Source organism: Bidens hawaiensis, unplaced genomic scaffold, assembly GCF_021521415.1.
Source record: "Bidens hawaiensis isolate Kalapana, Puna unplaced genomic scaffold, B.hawaiensis_p1.1 tig00007389_1, whole genome shotgun sequence".
NCBI lineage: Eukaryota > Viridiplantae > Streptophyta > Magnoliopsida > Asterales > Asteraceae > Bidens > Bidens hawaiensis.
The window spans coordinates 621,440-641,593 of NW_027491511.1; positions in this window are offsets into that span (position 1 = coordinate 621,440).

Genomic DNA, 20,154 nt, shown 5'->3' on the forward strand with positions numbered 1-20,154 from the left:
GATGAGCTTTGACTTTTGAGAAGATTTGTGTTGTTTTCCTTTCTGACATGAATTACAATGATCTTCCAATTTGAATTCTCTTGTAGGTAATCCAATCATATGCTCACCTTTCACAAGTCTGTTCATGTTCTTCAAGTTCACATGACACAGTTTCCTATGCCACAATTTTGACTCATTTTCAGTGGCTTTGGAGACAAAACAAGTACCACCTCTTGAAACAGCTTCTTTCATGTTGAGCTCATATAGGTTGCCATTTCTAGGTGCCATCATCATAATCATTTCAGGTGTAATCACAAACTCAGGTTTTAAGATGAAACAGTGAGAATCATCAAAACTGACTTTGTAACCCTTATCACACATTTGTGATATGCTCAGTAGATTATACTGAAGACCTTCAACATGAAATACATTATCAAATGAGACTTTTCCATTTGTTAAGATTCCTTTCCCCACAATCTTTCCACCATTTTCATCACTTCCAAATGCTACAGGACCTTCATACTTTTCTTCATAATTGACAAGTGATCTCTTGTCACAAGTCATGTGCCTAGAACAACCACTATCCATATACCATATGTCATTCAGTGGAGTGGACTGTTCCTGCACAAAAGAAAATTTGATTAGTTGAGTGATGAAGTGCAAGCTCTATCAACTTGCAACTCATCAGATTTAGTTTCAGAGGCAGCTTGGGAAGTGAGTGTTGTTGGTTTAGGATCTTCATGAGTGACTTTTAAGTTATCTGAATTATCGGTTTCATAACCACACTCTCTTGGGGTTTTAGCAAGTGAGGTTGAGTTCTGGTACTCAGCTGAGTCAGTGGCATACTCCTTAATCACATAGTCCTTCTTTTCTGAGTAGTCTCTCACATCAGCAACTGTCTCAACCTTAATCTCAGTCTTAGGTTTCCAAAGAAAACCTTGTGGTTCATATCCATGTTTCAATAAGAACTTCTCATCACCTGTCAGTTCTATTGATTTCTTTCTTGAAAAGACACCTTTGTTTCTTATCTTTTCACTTCTAGGTGATCCTTGAGATTCATCAGATTTAACTGATTGAGTTTCTTGTTTGATTCTCGAAGGCTGAGACTTCTTTTTGGTCAGATTTTCATGCTTTTTAGGAGATATACTTCTTCTTGCTGATTTAGTCCCTTGCTTCTTTTTTTTGACATCAGCTTTCTTTTCAATCCTTGTCTCCTTAGCAGATTTGTTTTCTTCTTTTTTCATGGTTTCATTTCCACACACCTTTCCTTTTCCCGATATACATCATACTTCTGTTTGTACAGGACAAAGTCTTGGCCATACTTTGTTCCATCTGGGACATGAAATGGTTGAAATTTCAATCTTTCATTGCATGAGTCTGTGTGGTGACCATATTCATCACACTTCTTGCACCATACCTTGCCTTTGAATATTTCATGTTCTTTTGGTTTCTTGAACCTTTCACTTGGTTTAGGTGTCTTGACTCCAAGAGTCTTCTGAGTCTTCAGACTATCAAAATCAATAGAGAAAGGCACAAATTCTTCAATTTTGATGTTTTGTCATTCAACTTTGCTTTTAACAAAGACAACTTTCTCCATTTTCATAGGTTCCTCATCACTTCTTTCTCTGTGTCTTGACTGTCTTTTCTCATAGTCTTCCATGGTTTCTACTTCTCCAACATCAAGTACTTCATGACTGGAAAAGATTGGATAAACAGGGATAAAATTTTCTAAATCAACTTCTTCAGTTACTCTCTTCTTTTTATTTTGTTTTATCCTTTCCAACACGTCCTTGCTTGGTGGCTTGACTGCATCGTAGCTTACCTTTCTCTTTTCATAACTGTCATAGGACACATTCTCTCTTCTCATTTTCACATTCTGCTTCTTCATTCTAGGTGTTACAGGTGGATACTTAGGGAGTTTGTCAATGGATTCTGGTTTCTTATATCTTCTTTCTCTTTCAGCTTCTTTGATCTGTTCATATGTGATCTGACCACTCAAATCACTCAGATCATCTTGATTGAGATCATTAGAATCAAATTCATCCTCAGAGACTTGAACTCCAATTGACTTATCTTCTTTTACTTCTTCTTTCACAACAAATTCACCTTCTTCATTCACTTCAACATTTCTGTATAAATCAACAAATTCTTCTTTATCTTGAAAGACATCTCTGAACTGTTGCAGGTATGCATCTATTTTCTCTTTGTCAACTTTGGGCATAAAATTGTTATTGAATGGAGGTGGAACTGCTTTGTATTTGTCTTTGTCCTTTACTTGATTTAGTATACCACATATGTTTCCTGTAGAGATCAAGTTCTTCAGGAATTCAACTTCAACTTGAAATTTTGTGTTCTTCACCTTTTCTTCAACTAACATCTTCTTTAGTCCATCTATCTCAGTGATATATCTGGTTTAGGTTCTGTAACTGATCATGCAGTCATCTTCCAGACTTTTAATCTTTTCTTCACTGATCATCTCACTGGCTTCATACCCATTGATGATACTCTGTTTCCTAAAACACTCACTTTCCATCTTGCCTACTTTTGTTTTCAATTCATTGATAATTTCATTTAAATCAACAGTAGGAGCATAGTGTACCTGCGATGATGAACCAACTTCTTTTTCAATCAAGGCCATGAAAGCCACATTTGCCCTCTTGATGTCATCTGCAATATCTTCTTCATGATTACTCCAATCAAAGTTACCCTCATGCTGTGAAGTTACAGCCACATTCCCTTGATTTCTTGGTTGACTTTGGTTTGATGGAACTGGATTGTTTGGAATAGTTTGATTATTCTAATAGTTGTTCCTTTGAAATCCTTGATTCTGTGGCACAACTTGCTGATTATTGTTCATTGGAGGCTGTTGGAAGTTGTTGAAGTTGGGGTTATAGTTGTTGGAGTTGTGGTTATTGAAGTTGTTCCTTGGCTGAGTCTGTTGTTGAAGCTGATGCTGCTGGTTTCTTGGTGGGTTTTGAAATTGATTCACTTGATAATTCCTTGGCATGTTGCATTCTCTAGCAAAATGACCGGGCTGTTGGCAGTTGTAACAGATGGCCCTTGACTTGTCAAACCCAATCCTTTCATTTGGCCCTGATAGAAGTGATCTACCAGTTCTGTTATACAGCCTCTTGCTTCTGAGTGCCAACATGGCAGGTTGCCATTTCAAATCCATGTCCTCCAAATCATCTGCATCAATTTGCTCCAAATCATCTTGAACAATTCTTGTATGAACCATGCTCTTTGCCACAAAAGCATTATAAGATTCAGTGAACATTGATAGTAAACCATGATAGTCTGATCCATGATTTCCATTTCCACCAACAAAAGGTGTATGTCCACTAGCCACTGAGGTTGAATCATGTTCTTCTAGGAGTTGGACATTAAACCTTTGCTGATTTTGGGAGTTGCTTGAACTACCACCAACAAAAGCCTTCGGTATGTCAACACCATGCTCAATTGGTTCTTCAATGATGGGAATCTGTTGTTGGTTTTTGGTTGACAAGTTCCCCATAGGTGCAATGAGAGCATTGGTTACTTGAAAACATGGCTTCTCTTCTTTGATCATTTCATTCTCAATCATTTCTATTTCTGCAGCTTGAAGGAAACATACTACATCATCCACCTTCAATTCATTGAAATTGGGTTTTTGAAGTATGAATTTGCAGGCAGTGTACCATTCTTTGGGCATTGAATTGAGCAATATGGTATTTAGATCAAAATCAGTCATGACATAATCAGTTGTCCTCAACTCATTCATAATAGCTAGAAAACGTTATAGTATTGATTTCAATCTTTCTCCTTCCTTATACTTGAACCTTTCCAACTGTTGCTTCAATCTTTGTTTCTTTATATTCTTCAGTTCAATATTTCCCTCATACATCTCAAGTATGGCATCATACATTTGTTTGGCAGTTGTATGATGTGCCACCTTGGTTAAAATCTCCCAAGACAGTCCTAGCTTAATCATAGCTAAGGCCCTGTCATCCACCTTTCTCATTCTTTCTCTTACAACATCAGTTCCAGCTGTGTTTGCACCTTCCTCAACTGCAGCTTGTGGACCATTCTTGATGGAGTTCCACATATCAACATCATTGTAGCATACGGCTGCTTCAAAAAGCACTTTCCACTTGGTAAAGTTTTCCTGTCCATACAATCTTGGTATCTTGTTAGTAGATACCTCTTGTTCCTCATATCCAGACATTTTCAAAGACTTAAAATCAGTTTCTTTGTAGAGAGCAAAGTTTTAAATAATCAGATCTGAAAACAGGTTGTTCAGATCTGATGTGTCTGATACGATTGGAGCAAGATTTAGATATAAAGATTAAAGCTTTAATTGAAATAAGGAAGAGAAAACACTGGTAGATTGTAGATCTGCAAGAAAAAAGAAGAACAGAGCTGCTGACGTCACGAATCAATGGAACAGTGGTGTGCTTACGTCATCTTTCTTCAAATCTTCAATCAGCAACAAGAATCTTTCCAAAATAGCAGTAATGGCTCTGATACCACTTGTCAGGTCCCCGATTTCAGCTGGATCTTACTCAAATCAAGTCATAACTCACACAAATAAATGTGCCAACAAGAGAGTTAATGACGGGTTTCTATATTTAGAAAGATTACCGTTTGTTAAAGGCAGAATCAATAACAAACATATGGTTGTATAATCAGTATTCAAAGGTAACCAACACAAACAAGATTCACTCAAAAGATTTCCATTTATATAATATAAATCATACAAAGTGAATAATCGATTTAGGGTTTCTTGAAGGAAGGTTTTATCCGTACTATATTAAGACAGCCGTCACACACACAATATTCTCTCTCAATTAATGTGTCTGTCTGCCTTAGGCGGCGTGCCCTAAAACATTCTATTTATAGGTCTGCCACCCTATGACAGCTGTCATTCCTTCTAGAAACCCTAAATGATAAGACATATTCAAGTTACATATTCAGAAATAATCCTAAGTGTAAAACAAGTCTTCCGGGTAGGCTTTGCATCAATCTTGTCTTTCCGAGTATGCTCTGCCATCCTTTAGGACTTCGTAATATAGAAGTGTGCTCGGGATCAGTTTCCGGGTAGACTTTACTTGAAGAGTATTTTACCAAGTAAAATACTCACCGGGTAGACTTCAATCTTCTTGACTTTGTCAGACTTTGCCCGACAAACCCTTACGAGCAACCTTGTTCTTCAATGGTTCCTTCAACTCTTTGTTAGAGAATAACTTATTAGCAAAGTGTGCTTGGTAGCACTGTTCCTTGCTTGATTTGAACATTGCCCAATGATACTTGAGATATATCATTAAATTATCAAGCCTACTTGGACCATACTTATTAATCAATACCTTGCACGCTCTTCCAATTACTTGGCTTCATGAGCTTGGTTAGCCTAAAGCTTACTCGGAAGTGAACTTTACTTGGCTATGAAGAACAAACCTGCTTGATACAGTGCACCATGCCCGGACTTGCATAAACTAGTGAACCTTGCCTGGTAATACACTAATTTGCAAACCTTGCCCGGATTTCCACTAAAGAAGACTTCAAGAAGATAACCCTGCCCGATAGACAAAATATCGTACCCGGCGAAGTAAAAGCTTGCTCGGAAGTCTAAGGTGTGCCCGGATCCATACTTAGCAAGTTCTGAGGAGGTTGAGAAGATTCCAATCTTCCATATGTTCCATAGAACAAGTCTTTGACTTAACAATCCCCCCTTTAGGTCAATTTCTTGACCCAACAGATGAGGTTTGGTTGTAAATCGGATTACCGGTTAATTTGTTAATGATTATGGACTCGTACTTAATTGATAATTTAAAATAAAATATTATTATTTTATTGAGCTTTTAAATAACTAAACCAATATCAAAAATAGAAACAAGACGGGCTTAATTTAAGAGTTCGGTTTTATAAAAATGAATAGATAATAAAGCATATAATGATGTTATTAATGATAAAGATAGTAATGATAATAATGACTTTAAAAATAGGTTTCATTTATATATATATATATAGATATATAAGATAATGATGTTAATAATAATAACAATAATTATTTTTAATAATACTAATATAGTATAATAATTATAACAATAATTATTATTAATAATACCACTATTAATAGTTATAGAATAGAAATCTTGGTATTAATTATAATGTTGTTGATAAAAAAAATGATAATAATAGTGAATAATATTGCTAGTAATAACGATACCATACTCGATTTTGGTTCGATTACTAAACGAGTTCACAAAATAATTATAATAATATTGTTGTTAATAAATAAATGATAGAAGTATGATTTTAATAAATAATAATATGATCCTTATTAGCAATAATAGCAACTTTAATATTTATAATAATAATCATAATAATAATAATCCATTTATTATGAAAATAATAGTAAAAACAATTGTTTTGTTAATGATAATAATAACAATAATAATAATAATAATAATAATCGTTAAAACTAATAAGTTTTATATATTTTAATCGTTTTACACGAAATATACAACTTTTAAAAAAGATAACACGAAATCGGTTTTAACATGGGACTCGAACTTGGGTTTGACAAGTCGACTCAACAATCCAATCCCGAAACAAAATCTGTTAACAGTCATATTCCATATTTTATATAACCAATTAAAACCAAACTCTTTCCCACAACATAAACACCCAATAACCCTTTCCTTAATCCGTTTAATTAAATCCGAAAACGAACTCGATAATGAAATCTTATAATTAAACATCAAGTATTATGTTAAGCCGAGCAAAAATCTGTAAATTAACAATACCTACACGAAGCCGGAGAGGAGGGAAGCACGGGATTTGCCGAAACCGATTCCGGCCGTCGGAAACGAAACCAATCGGAGAGAGATGAAGCGAGAGAGAGAAAGAGAGGCCGAGAGAGATAGAGATATCGAGGAGAGAGAGTGAGCCGGAGAGGGTGAACCAGACGGCGACACACCGGTGGCCGGTTTGTTCCGGTCAACGGAAAAACGTGTAGAGAGATGGAGAGACGAGCACGGTTTTCCGGTCGCCGGAAAAGCGACCGGAGAGGGGAAAGGGAGTGCTCGGCTCGCCTGAGTTCGGAGAAAGAGGAAGGATAGTGTGGTGACGGGTTTGAGGGGGTGGCTGAGATGGTGGGAATCGCCGTCGTCGGACTCTCGCCGGAAAGTCGCAGCTGTCAGAAATCGGCAAGGGGGAAGGGGTGGTTTTGGATTGCTGCAGTGGAGGTGGTGGTCAGCAAGGGGGCAGCGGCAGCCGCCGGAAATCGGCCAGGTGGGGGTGGCGGCTGGTTAAGAGAAGAGAGGGGGGGAAGAAGATAATAATGTTAGGGTTAGGGTTATATTTTTGTTATATATATGTATTATATGTATTTTCAAAATAACCCCTCAAGTTTCAAACAAGTTTAAATTGAGTTTAAAGGTTCTTAAAACTCATAACAACTTTACGAAAAATCAGTTTGGACCCTTTATGTTTTCTTAACGACTCTATAATATGACAAACATCGATTTATTGATGATCGAGGTCTATATAATATTATATATTAATTAATTTAGGTTCTAAAAATGATTGAGTCGGTTTTGCAAAATAAAAGTTTACAAAACTAATATAACTCAAAACTCAAATTTGACGAATGTCACACCCAGCAAAATTATTCATGACCAAGCCAGTGTTGTATCGACTATGAATATGGGCGCCCCATTTGGTTTCGAAGACTAGACGGTATCGGAGACACAACCCGATCCGAGCCAACGTGAAATGCGATCACACAAAAAGATAGACACAGCCAAACCACGAGGGAGAAAGAATGTTGCGTTGTGGATGCAAAAAAGAGGCGTTTACCCTTGCACGGTGTTGGGTAGAGATCGAGGAAGATCTTGAAGTTGGTGAATGTTTATAATATTTATAATAATAATATTATTAAATTTACTAATTTTTTTTTCATTATTTTTTTTAGAAATTATAATTATTTATAATATTAAAGTTTACTAATATTTTCACGAATTTAAAGAAAACTTTCAAAGGATAAACATTTTTGGAAGATAATTCAGGCACTGTTTTTCTAAACAATTGAACAAAGAGAAAGACTACCGAAAGTAAGATTTTATTTCAGGAAATGAACCGATATAAGCCACAAATGCCAAGTCATCACCATAGCATGTCTAATTACTCGAAGAAACAAACACTTAGAACAAATGTTGCTAAACAACCTAATCTACACTCTACTTAAAAATTACTGGCAAAACCCCTAATCATTTTTTCAACTTCAAACACAAGAAACTTAAACGAGATAAACCAAACCTTCAAACTTGAAATCACAAGATAAACGCTACTTAAATTATCTCCACCTACCCAAACTTCATTGGTCTTGTTCCTTCATTGGCACATATTTTATCAAAATCGTTTTTAAACAGTTTGTCTGATTCCCATTTGTATTCACTGACCTTACTCACCATGTAGTCGTTTTATATTTTCAAGATAGTCTCATTAGCGGACACTAAGACTGTCCGTATTCAGCAAGTTATTCAGTCGTTTTGAGGCCATAACGCTAATGAACACCCCCCCACCGTTTTGGATGATATTTTGGTGTTCAACGTTATTAACATAATGTTAGTGGTGGCTCATTTTTTAGGGTTTGGTATGAAAGGTGAAAGAGGTAGAGAAAGAGGGCGTTTTGGGGGCATTTTTCACCACACCCACTTTTTGCAAAATGCCTAAAAGCTGACTAAGCGCCACATGACGCAAAATGTCCAAGTGTACCTAGTTTTGACTACGCATGGTCTAACACTCGAGTGCTAATGGTTACCATGAGAAAACACTAGTACTACAACTAGTAGGTGAACGTATTAATTACCCTTGAAACCAATAACACAGGGTCACAAGCTCTTAACTAGCAAGAGCCATTTATAAGAAAAATAACAACCAATATAAGTATAATAAAATAAATTATGTCAAATAATAAAGAACAAAGAAAACACAAAAAAAATGTTTCGCAAACATCTAAGAAATTTCCATCCAATACCCATAGCCCAATCTATAAACCTAAATTTATAAATAAAAAAAATCTACTAGGATATATAAAACTACTAGGGATGCCCAATAAAATTATTCATGACCAAGCCGGTGTTGTATCGACTATGAATATGAGCACCCCATTTGGTTTTGAAGACTAGACGGTATCGAAGACACAACCCGAGCCGAGCCAACGTGAAATGCGATCACAAAAAAAGATAGACATAGCCAAACCACGAGGGAGAAAGAATGTTGCGTTGTGGATGCAAAAAAGAGACGTTTACCCTTGCACGGTGTTGGGTCGAGATCGAGGAAGATCTCGAAGTTGGTGAATGTTTATAATATTTATAATATTAATATTATTAAATTTACTAATATTTTTTCTTTCATAATTTTTTTTAGAAATTATAATTATTTATAATATTAAAGTTTACTAATATTTTCACTAACTTTTTTTAAAGACAACTTCCAAAGATTAAACATTTTTTGAAAAGATAATTCAGGCACTGATTTTCTAAACAAATGAACAAAGAGAAAGACTACCGAAAGTAAGATTTTATTTCAGGAAATGAACCGATATAAGCCACAAATGCCAAGTCATCACCATAGCATGTCTAATTGCTCGAAGAAACAAACACTTAGAACAAATGTTGCTAAACAACCTAATCTACACTCTATTTAAAAATTACTGGCAAAACCCCTAATCATATTTTCAACTTCAAACACAAGAAACTTAAACGAGATAAACCAAACCTTCAAACTTGAAAACACAAGATAAACGTTACTTAAATTATCTCCACCTACCCAAACTTCATTGGTCTTGTTCCTTCATTGGCACATATTTTATCAAAATCGTTTTTAAACAGTTTGTCTGATTCCCATTTGTATTCACTGACCTTACTCACCATGTAGTCGTTTTATATTTTCAAGATAGTCTCATTAGCGGACACTAAGACTGTCCGTATTCAGCAAGTTATTCAGTAGTTTTGAGGCCATAAAGCTAATGAACACCCCCCCCCCCACACACCGTTTTGGATGACATTTTGGTGTTCAACGTTATTTACATAATGTTAGTGGTGGCTCATTTTTTAGGGTTTGGTATGAAAGGTGAAAGAGGTAGAGAAGGGGGGCGTTTTGGGGGCATTTTTCACCACACCCACTTTTTTGCAAAATGCCTAAAAGCTGACTAAGCGCCACATGACGCAAAATGTCCAAGTGTGCTTAGTTTTGACTACGCACGGTCTAACACTCGAGTGCTAATGGTTACCATGAGAAAACACTAGTACTACAACTAGTAGGTGAACGTATTAATTACCCTTGAAACCAATAACACAAGGTCACAAGCTCTTAACAAGCAAGAGCCATTTATAAGAAAAATAACAACCAAAATAAGTATGGGTGCACCATTTGGTTTCGAAGACTAGACGTTGTCGGAGACAATCCCGAGCCGAGCTAATGTGAAATACGATCACACTAAAAGAAAGACATGGCCAAACCTCAAGGTAGAAAGAAAGTTGTGATGTGGATGCAAAAAAGAGACGATCACCCTTGGACGGTGTTGGGTCGAGATCTCGGAAGATCTCGAAGTTGGTGAATGTTTATAATATTTATAATATTAATATTATTAAATTTACTAATACTTTTTCTTTCATTATTTATTTTAGAAATTATAATTATTTATAATATTAAAGTTTACTAATACTTTCTCGAACTTTTTTTAAAGCCAACTTTTATTTATTTTAGAAATTATAATTATTTATAATATTAAAGTTTACTAATACTTTCTCGAACTTTTTTTAAAGCCAACTTTCAAAGATTAAACATTTTTTGGAAGAAAATTCAGGCACTGTTTTTCTAAGAAAATGAACAAAGAGAAAGACTACCGGATGTAAGATTTTATTTCGCGAATGAGCCACGATATAAGCCATAAATGCCAAGTCATCACCATAACATGTCTAATTACTCGAAGAAACAAACGCTATGAACAAATGTTGCTAAACAACCTAATCTACACTCTACTTAAAGCTTACTAACAAGACCCCTAATCATATTTTCGACTTCAAACAAGAAACTTAAACGAGATAAACCAAACATTCAAACTTGAAAACACAAGATAAACGTTACTTAAATTACCACCTACCCAAACTTCATTGGTCTTGTTCCTTCATTGGCACATATTTTATTATAATCATTTTTACACAGTTTGTCTGATTACTAGTTTGTCTGATCACTACAACAAAAAGGGCTTTTTAGAACCTTTTGTGTGGGACCCTTTTAAAATAGGATCCTAAAATCTATTTAATATGACAAATGAACATTTGGGGTCCTTTTACAATATATGCTACAGAACCGATGTCCTAAAAAGTTATTTAATAGGACTGATGATTCTTTGGGGTCGTATTATCATATAACTTAATAAGACACTTAAAATGTAAATCCTAATAAAGTAATATATAAGACATGCAGTTGTTGGTGTCCCATTATGTGGTAATGTAATAGGACACTTTATCACTGGAGGTCTTATTATAACATAACTTAATAAGACATTTTGTAGTTAAGTCATAAATGTTCGGTGTTATAGGACTCTTTCTAGTCGAAGTCATATAAGAACATAACTTAATGGGACATTTTACAATATGGTCATATAAATTTAACAATATGGTGTTATTATAATACACCGTAATAGGACATTTGTTTGTTTAGTCATAAAACATCTGGTTTATAGGACACTTATTCGCTAGAGTTTTATTATAACATAACTTAACAAGACACTTGACACTTGAAACTTGAGTCTTATAACTTTAACCTTTATAGAACGCTTAATCATTGTGGTGTTATTATAATACATCGTAATAGGACCCTTGATATTGTAGTCATAAAACATATGTTTTATAGGACGCTTATTCGCTAGAGTTTTATTATAACATAACTTTAAGCCCGTATAACTTTTATATTTCTTAAGTGGGGGCTAGGCCTAGAGGTTACTTCTAAGGAGTGGGTAAGGAGGCTGCTTCAAAAATTAGCACATGCCTACATGAATTTATTGAAAAACTTGGTGTGGTGTAGAAATTATTAATAAATTCGGGAGAAGAGAGGTAAATTTAAGTGAAGGAGTTTCATGGGTGGAAAATATTGTAAAGGAGGTAAATTTCAATGAGTCTCAAAATGATTAATTACGGAGGGAATTTTCTGTTAGCTTGGAGGGAATTTTATAAATTTGGGATGGTAACTTTGACAATTGTAAACTGCTAAACTTATAAAAAGATATGCAACGATTTTTCACTATTCTTTATAAATTATAAGCGAAATTGCATCATCTAATTAAATAAAAAATTATTAATATGAATAACAGGTTATTGCAATCAATCGTGTAACAAGTTTGGGATTTATTGTTATAGTATGTGTGAATAACTTTTAAGAAAGAGTATATGGTTTGCTTTAATCACATTACACAAACGAAACATAACCATGAAAATGTATAAAAAAATAGTTTGAAATCTATAGTTTACTTCATCGAATTAAGAGAAATTTTCAATTTCAGTTTACGTTGTATTCTTTGTTTAATCTGGTTAACTTTGAAAAAAAAAACATTTAAGTTCTAGTAATTAATATATGTTGTAGTTATAAAATCTAAACGTACATATATAAATTAAAATTTGTGATTTTTAATCTTATAAATCTACAAAATAGTCGTATGAGAGTCATGATTGGTAGGTGTAAGTGATAAAAATGACGATAGGAGTCTTTATGCGTTGTATACATCTTATTTTCCTAAGAATCACTATATTAGACCGTAAATAATGTGATAAACCATTGTTTGACTTGTATTTACTAAGATGTTGTTTATATTCTATAGGTAAAATGTATGCAATCTGTGAACCACATCTGCAGATATCTTTGAAAAGAAGACTTTGTTTTTTTAACGTCTATAGAATGTTAAAATAATTGGTGGTGGTGTACGAACTGTGGTAGTAGGTGGTGGTGGATGGTGATAGTGGTAGTGGTAATTGACGGTGGTGGTGGATGATGGTGGACGATTGGTGGTAGACGATGGTGGTGAGGGGTGGTGGGTGGCGGTGGTGGTGGTTGTGGTAGTGGACGGTGGTGGTGGACAATTGGTGGTAAACGATGGTGGTAGGTGGTGAAAGGTGGTGGGTGGTGGTGGTAGTCGACGATTGGTGGTAGACGATGGTGGTAGGTGGTGAAAGGTGGTGGGTGGTGGTGGTGGTGGTAATGGACGGTGGTTGTGGCCGACGTTGGGTGGCGGTGGTGGTGGTAGTGTTGGGTGGTGGTGGCGGACGATGGATGGTGGGGTGGTGGTGGCGTACGATGGATGGTGGGTGGTGGTGGCGGACGGTGGGTGGTGGTGGTGATGGATAGTGGGTGTTGGTAGGGTGTGAAGAAGTTAGATATTAGCGTATTTTTTAAAACCTTAAAAGCATTTTTTAGGTCTTTAAAAAAAACTGTCTTCAGAGGCTTATGTCTGCGCGCCTACAGACATAAGCCCATTAAAGACATTTTAAGCAAAAACAAACAGAACCTAATAATAAAAAACATACATATTAACAAGTCATTTATATATTTGTGTGACCTTTGTTGACCTTACTTAAATGACCATAGTTGACCATAATTGACTAATACAACCATCGTTAACCAATGCTAATCCTAAGTGGCCATAGGTAGCCCATATTTGTCATAACTTTCCGTATAGCCCCCATTGACCATCATTAATCAACATCGATCCTATTAGACCCAAACTTTACCAACATCAAGCTTAATTGCCCACTCTTAATTAATATTAACCCTGACTTACCAATATCGACCATCATTAACCGATATTCGTCATCTTAGACCACTATGGGTCATCATTGGCTAAGGTTGACAATGCTTTCAAATCAACCACCATTGGCCATCATTGATAATAAATCAGTCGATAAAAGTTTTATTCATGTACATTAGCGAATAAAAGTTTTTCGTTAAGACCTACGGGTCTTTTTATATTGGCTCGGCCGAGGTATTTAAATTTTCGGAGATGCCCTGTCCCAATATGATGAATTTATTTAGTAGCCTATTTAAAGGATTCGTTAGTCATTAAAAAAAAGTTGTGTGAACATATTTGCAACCAAACTTTTACCCTGTCCCAAGTTCTTTAAAATGCGTTTGCGAGCTATTTGTGTTGGGTTATTATTGTACAAACAATTAGATGATTATTTAAAGTTAAAATATCCCCATTTTTAACCCTCTCTTCGTTCTATCTTCTTTCTTTAACCCTATAAAGTTTTGGTACAGGGACGTCGACCTCACTCGTCTCTCAAGTGTTTGATTTTTCTGATCAATTCAACCTCTTACTGATTCAAGGGACATGCTCAATTATCAGGATATTAGGTCCGGTCGACTTTGGATACGTAGTTCTTGAACTATAATACCCTTATGCTTAATTTATGCTACAACTAGTTACTGTGATAGTGTTATTAATCCTAAATTTTGGGTGATTTGCTCATATTAATTTAGGCGTTGTTCATCTTGGTTCGATATCTACAAAATTGGGGCAATTTGCAAAGATCAGGTAATTGTTACTTCAATTGGCTTTGTTCATCAATTTTTCTGACCTTCTTTCGTTTTTGTGTGAGTCTGCCTTTTTTATCGGTTCAATATCTGCCATCTTCTTTGGTTTTGCTCAGAAACCTGTGCAATTGATCCTTGTGTCTTTCCATTGGCAAAAGTAAGCAACAGCCTCCGGTGTAATACCATTTTAATTTCCCAAAGTGATTTATATATTGAATGAATGTTGAATGCATTTTTTGGACTATTCCAGCTTTAGCATTTATGTTCTTATCATTTTTTATTGTTATATCTTAGTATTTTTATTTAATCCCGAAGAAGACTATTACTATCATGTTCATTGCTGATGGTTGATGGTTATGTTGCTGCAAATAAGATCGTAATTATGTTGTATGGCTACCAATCAAGATGTTGTTAGTTGTTAAATCTACCAGGTGGGTATATCCTATAAAATTCATATGTAATTATTTCAATATTTTCTCCTGATCTTTTGAGATTCTCTTTGGTTCTTATCCATAGAGAGGAGAATAGTAACAATAATAATACAACTAATAATAAAATCAGCAAATAACGTTTAGCGCGGTAACATTTTAGAGAAGGAAGAGCAAGACCAATATGTAATGATCATAATATGGATTTGGATTTGTTTTTTTTTTCTTATCGATTGCATTTATCAATTTTGTGACGAGATTTAGTTATTTTACTACACTTTATTTGCTAGGTGATTAGTGATATCCATGCTTATTCAAAATTAACTTTCGGGCAAACCATTTTTTGGACTTTATTATTGCCGAACGGGCCAATGGGTAGTTTTTGGTATGGGTTTGAAAATGGTAAGTTGTGATGACCCAAGAGTCAAAACGGGCTTGAAGGATAATATTTTGTGCGAGTTGAAAAGGGTGAGGTTGGGTTTATCCATAAGTCAAAACGAGACGAAAATGTGCCTTTCGTTAGGCTCAAAACAAATTCTAACCTCTTAATCAAAGTTAAATTTTAGTCAAATTGTTTCTTAAAGTCGATTATCTTCTTTAACTAGAACATGTTGCCCTGCAGTGCTAGTTCGATATTTTAGGGAGCTTAGGTTAGAGTGGGCCGACTTCAATGTAGATGTTTATTCCGCTTCATCAGTTAAAGTCAGCTTTTATAGCACATATCGAAATGGGACCGACTTGATTAATTGGCAGCCAAATTATTATGCCTCTCGGCCACACAATTGAACACGAAAGGTAACTTTGTATTGTATTTTTAAAATCTTTTTCATGTTCATAGTTCATAAATGCTTACAGTTTATATATTTTATTTTTCATGTAGATGCTTGAAGTTGTAATACTTGAAGATCATGTACTTGGTCTAGAGGATCTGTTTAATCAACTACCTGTCTATTTTTGTTCAAGAATCGCATCTCTCCAATCCAGTACTTCGAATTGCTAAGTATGTTTTATTTAACTTTGTTATTGGTATTATGTTTTGGATTAATTCGATTTGGAATTTTGTATGGGCAAAATATTCTATTGCGATGCAACTTCGTAATTTAGCTTTTAATTCATATTCCTAAAGATGAAACATCACATGATATATCTATTTAGAGTTGTTTTGTTGAGTGATAAATTACTATTCTTTTTTTTTTTTTTTGAAAAGTTTGTACTTATGTATGTTAAAACAACAAATTATTAAAAAACAGTTTCACTTTAACTTTTAACCAACACATGTGGTTTATCTAAATTTTTTTTTGGTTAACCCAAGGTTTGCTTGATAATAGAATGCATACAGAACCCTACACTAAATTTAGGTTAGTACTATAATTATATCTTCATTGGTGGTCAATTAGTCACTATAATTTGTAGGTTGAGTTGGGTATATGTACAATTTTTTCTTTATTTGGTTATAATGTATCTTATTAGTTATTATATTCATCACCAGGCTCAAAGCACCTAAAACATTATATTTGTCTAAATTCTAATAGATTGCTAAGTGAGATACCTGAACAAGTTGGATCTGTGGTAGAGAAAACATCCAACTGAAGTCTAAATGTGAAGAACTTACTAGTACCATGGTCCAGTTAGAAGCCCAGAAGCCCAGGTATCCAAGATGAAAGGGTCGAAGGATGATTCTAGTGTTGCACCTGTTACATCGTCATCTTTCCCCATTGTAACCAGTGGACCTCCACGTTTACGGGTATTTTTCTATATAAATCTTTAGTGTTCAACATTTTGTAAGTTATCTTTTATACTTCATTAGAAATATGTTATAAACAATAGGCATGTTACTATATTTTGCACAAAATACATGGTCAAAAAGAGGATTAGTATGTAATTTGGATACTTTGTTAGACTTGGGGATATAGAAGTTGCAAAATAGAGGTAAATCTTTAGTTTGTAGACTCATCCAATAATTTATTGTAAGTTGGTGATTAATAACGGTTACATTGGGCTACACTAGAAAACAACAATGTCTATTGATGTTTTTATTCAGATTATTTTTACAATAAAATGTTAACGTACCTGCTAGTGTAAAACCTTCTTTTTTGTAAAATGATTTTTGCACTATAATGGCTCGAGTTTAATATATAACTGTTTTTTGAAAACTAAAATCTAGGGCGTAGATGAAGTTTTCCTCAAAAGTATTCTAAATCCTACTGAGCCTGTAGCAAGAGGATGGGTGAAGAGCCTGGACCCAAATGAGCTAGTTGGTGGTAAAGAGATTGGACCAAAATGGTGTGAGGTAAATGTTCAAGTACCAAAAAATAGATGAAAAGTTGGTGAGACCATATGGGTTATTATGCACAATTCAAGATTGTATTGATGCATCCATCGCATGGCCTTGTCCATTCATCTCGGTATGTATTTGTTAAACTTGTGATACGAATAATTTTAATAACATGGAACTTAATGCTTATACATGGATGGTTTATTTGTAGGTAGTCCGTGAGTATTGAAGACGCATGATGACTCGGGAGTTTATGGTGCTTGTTTCTTTTATTGCTTTAATTTTTTTGTTGAATGTTACAAGAGTTTATGTTGGATAATGTTATAACTTATTTATGTTTAGTATTTTCGTTATGAACAAGCTTATTTAATATAATGAAGTTTTATTTCTTTCAATATTTAGATGTCCATAAATGTATCGTAAAATTGAGTATGTTGACATTTAAAAAATGGTTGTATAATATGATTTGTTAGGACTTCGAGTTTTTGTCCTATTAAACATTAGAACATTGTAAAAGTGTCATAATATGTTCTATTTAGGATGTTTAAGTTGTCTATAGACATATTATGCTACCATAAAATTTAGTTTCATAATCTTGTTTGGGATGTTAGGACCCTTTTCTTGGTACTATAATGTTCCATCTTAAGGGTCCTATAAATTAATTTTTAAGGACACTTGTATGTGTGTCAAAAGTTTACAATTAGGTAAGCACATGTCAAAACACTGTAAAAGTGTCCTAATATGTTTTTATTAGGACGCTTTTTGGATTGTTAACGAATATATTATGCGACCATAAAATTGGTTTCATAATCTTATTTGGGATATCAGGACGCTTTTTGAGTTTCGATACTTATTATGACCCCTTTACATGAAACGCTTTTCTCGTTGGCCCTATTAAACGAAATGTCATATAAAATAGCATTTTAGGACGCTTTTGTGCGTATTAAAAAGCCCTTATTGTTATTATCAATTTGTATTCACTAACTATACTAACCATGTAGGCGTTTTATATTTTCTAGATAATCTCATAAGTGGACACTAAGACTGTCCGTAGTCAGCAAGTTATTCAGTCGTTTTGAGGTTATAACGCTAATGAACATCCCCCTCCCCCAACGTTTTGGATAACATTTTGGGGTTCAACGTTATTTACATAATGTTGGTGGTGGTATATTTTTTAGGGTTTTGTGTGAAAGGTGAAAGAGGCAGAGAAGGGGGGGCATTTTGGGGGCATTTTCCCACTACACCCACTTTTTGCAAAATGCCTAAAAACTGACTAAGCGTCACATGACGCAAAATGTCCATGTGTGCCTAATTTTGACTACGCATGGTCTAACACTCGAGTGCTAATGGTTACCATGAGAGAACACTAGTACTACAACTAGTAGGTGAACGTATTAATTACCCTTGAAACCAATAACACAAGGTTACAAGCTCTTAGGCTATGGGTAGTGGAGAGGCTACAAAATGGTGTTGTAAACCTACACACACACACATATATATATATATACCCTATCTCAATACAATATAATAATAATAAACAACACATTCCCCCCCCCCCCCCCCACACACACACACACAAATAACACAAGCGGGCGACAAAAGCTTGCCGCCCCCTACAATTCGCCAGGGGTGGTGTTGTAGCCCCTTTTCGCCTAATCTTCACCCCCACTATGCATAGCCTTTACAAGCAAGTGCCATCTATAAGGAAAATAACAGTCAAAATAAGGATAACAAAATAAATTAAGTCAAATAAAAAAGAACAAAGAAAAAAAAAATGCATCGCAAACATCTAATAAATTTCCATCTAGTATCCATAGCCAAATCTCTAAACCTAAATTTAATAAAAAAAATACTGCCTTTTTTCTCTCGTCTTCAATACAACAATTTAAAAAAGATATTAAAAGATTATATATGATAAACAATAGTTTTAAATATACAGAAAATATCATTATATATCTAGAAAATATCATTATATTTTCTTTCCCTCTACCCTCATTACACTCTAAACTATTCTTCACATACTCCACACATAAAATATAATTGATAGGATGTGAATGATCTAAGTTGGCTATGTTAAACATGCCCAGCGCCAAATCAAATTAAAAGCTCATAATATCTCGGAGAATATTTAATATAATAATTAATTTATTATTATTAAATAAGTTACTCTTATTTATTTGTTTTGAATTTGAAAGTCGTAGTTAAGTTAGTATATGATATGTACGGGTTGTATATAAGCTCTATTTTGTATTAGTTATAATAAGTTTTTCTTGTTTGTCGTACAGGAAAGCAGTTTGAAGATCAGGGTAGCCTCCGGCGGTGGGTATGCCCGTCGGTGGAGGGCACACGTGAAGAAAGGCTTGGGTCGCATCTTAGAATATTAACAACAGTAGTAGGCGGAGACAGTGAGTTGTTTTAGGTCGATTGTTTTCGTACCCGGGTGCCGTTTGAGAAGACAGGGTTGACTGGTAATGAACATCTAGGTCTATGGCTGTTAAAGAGGAGATATATGGAGGTAGTCAATCTTGGTTGGCTAATGGATCATGTCAAGAAGTATTTCATGAAGCAATATGCCGATAGATAGATGAGTACATAAGAGGATGCATGCATGTGTTGGTTATTATTTTGGTTTACTAAAAACAGTAGCTTGCAGACAAAGTTTTATTTGATTTTCTTTCTGTTCGATTGAAAGAAAAAGAGAATTATTGCAACTTTGTGTTCTCAAGTTTGATTTTTCGGAATGGAACCGATCGCGACTAGTTTCCAATCAAAGGTGTGTCAGGTTCCGACTAAAGGGGCGTCAGGTTCCCATCGCGATGAGTTTTCAATCAAAGGTGTCTATGTGTTCTGATGGCGGTAAGTTTCCAGTCGAAGGTGTATCCCTGTTATGATCACTGT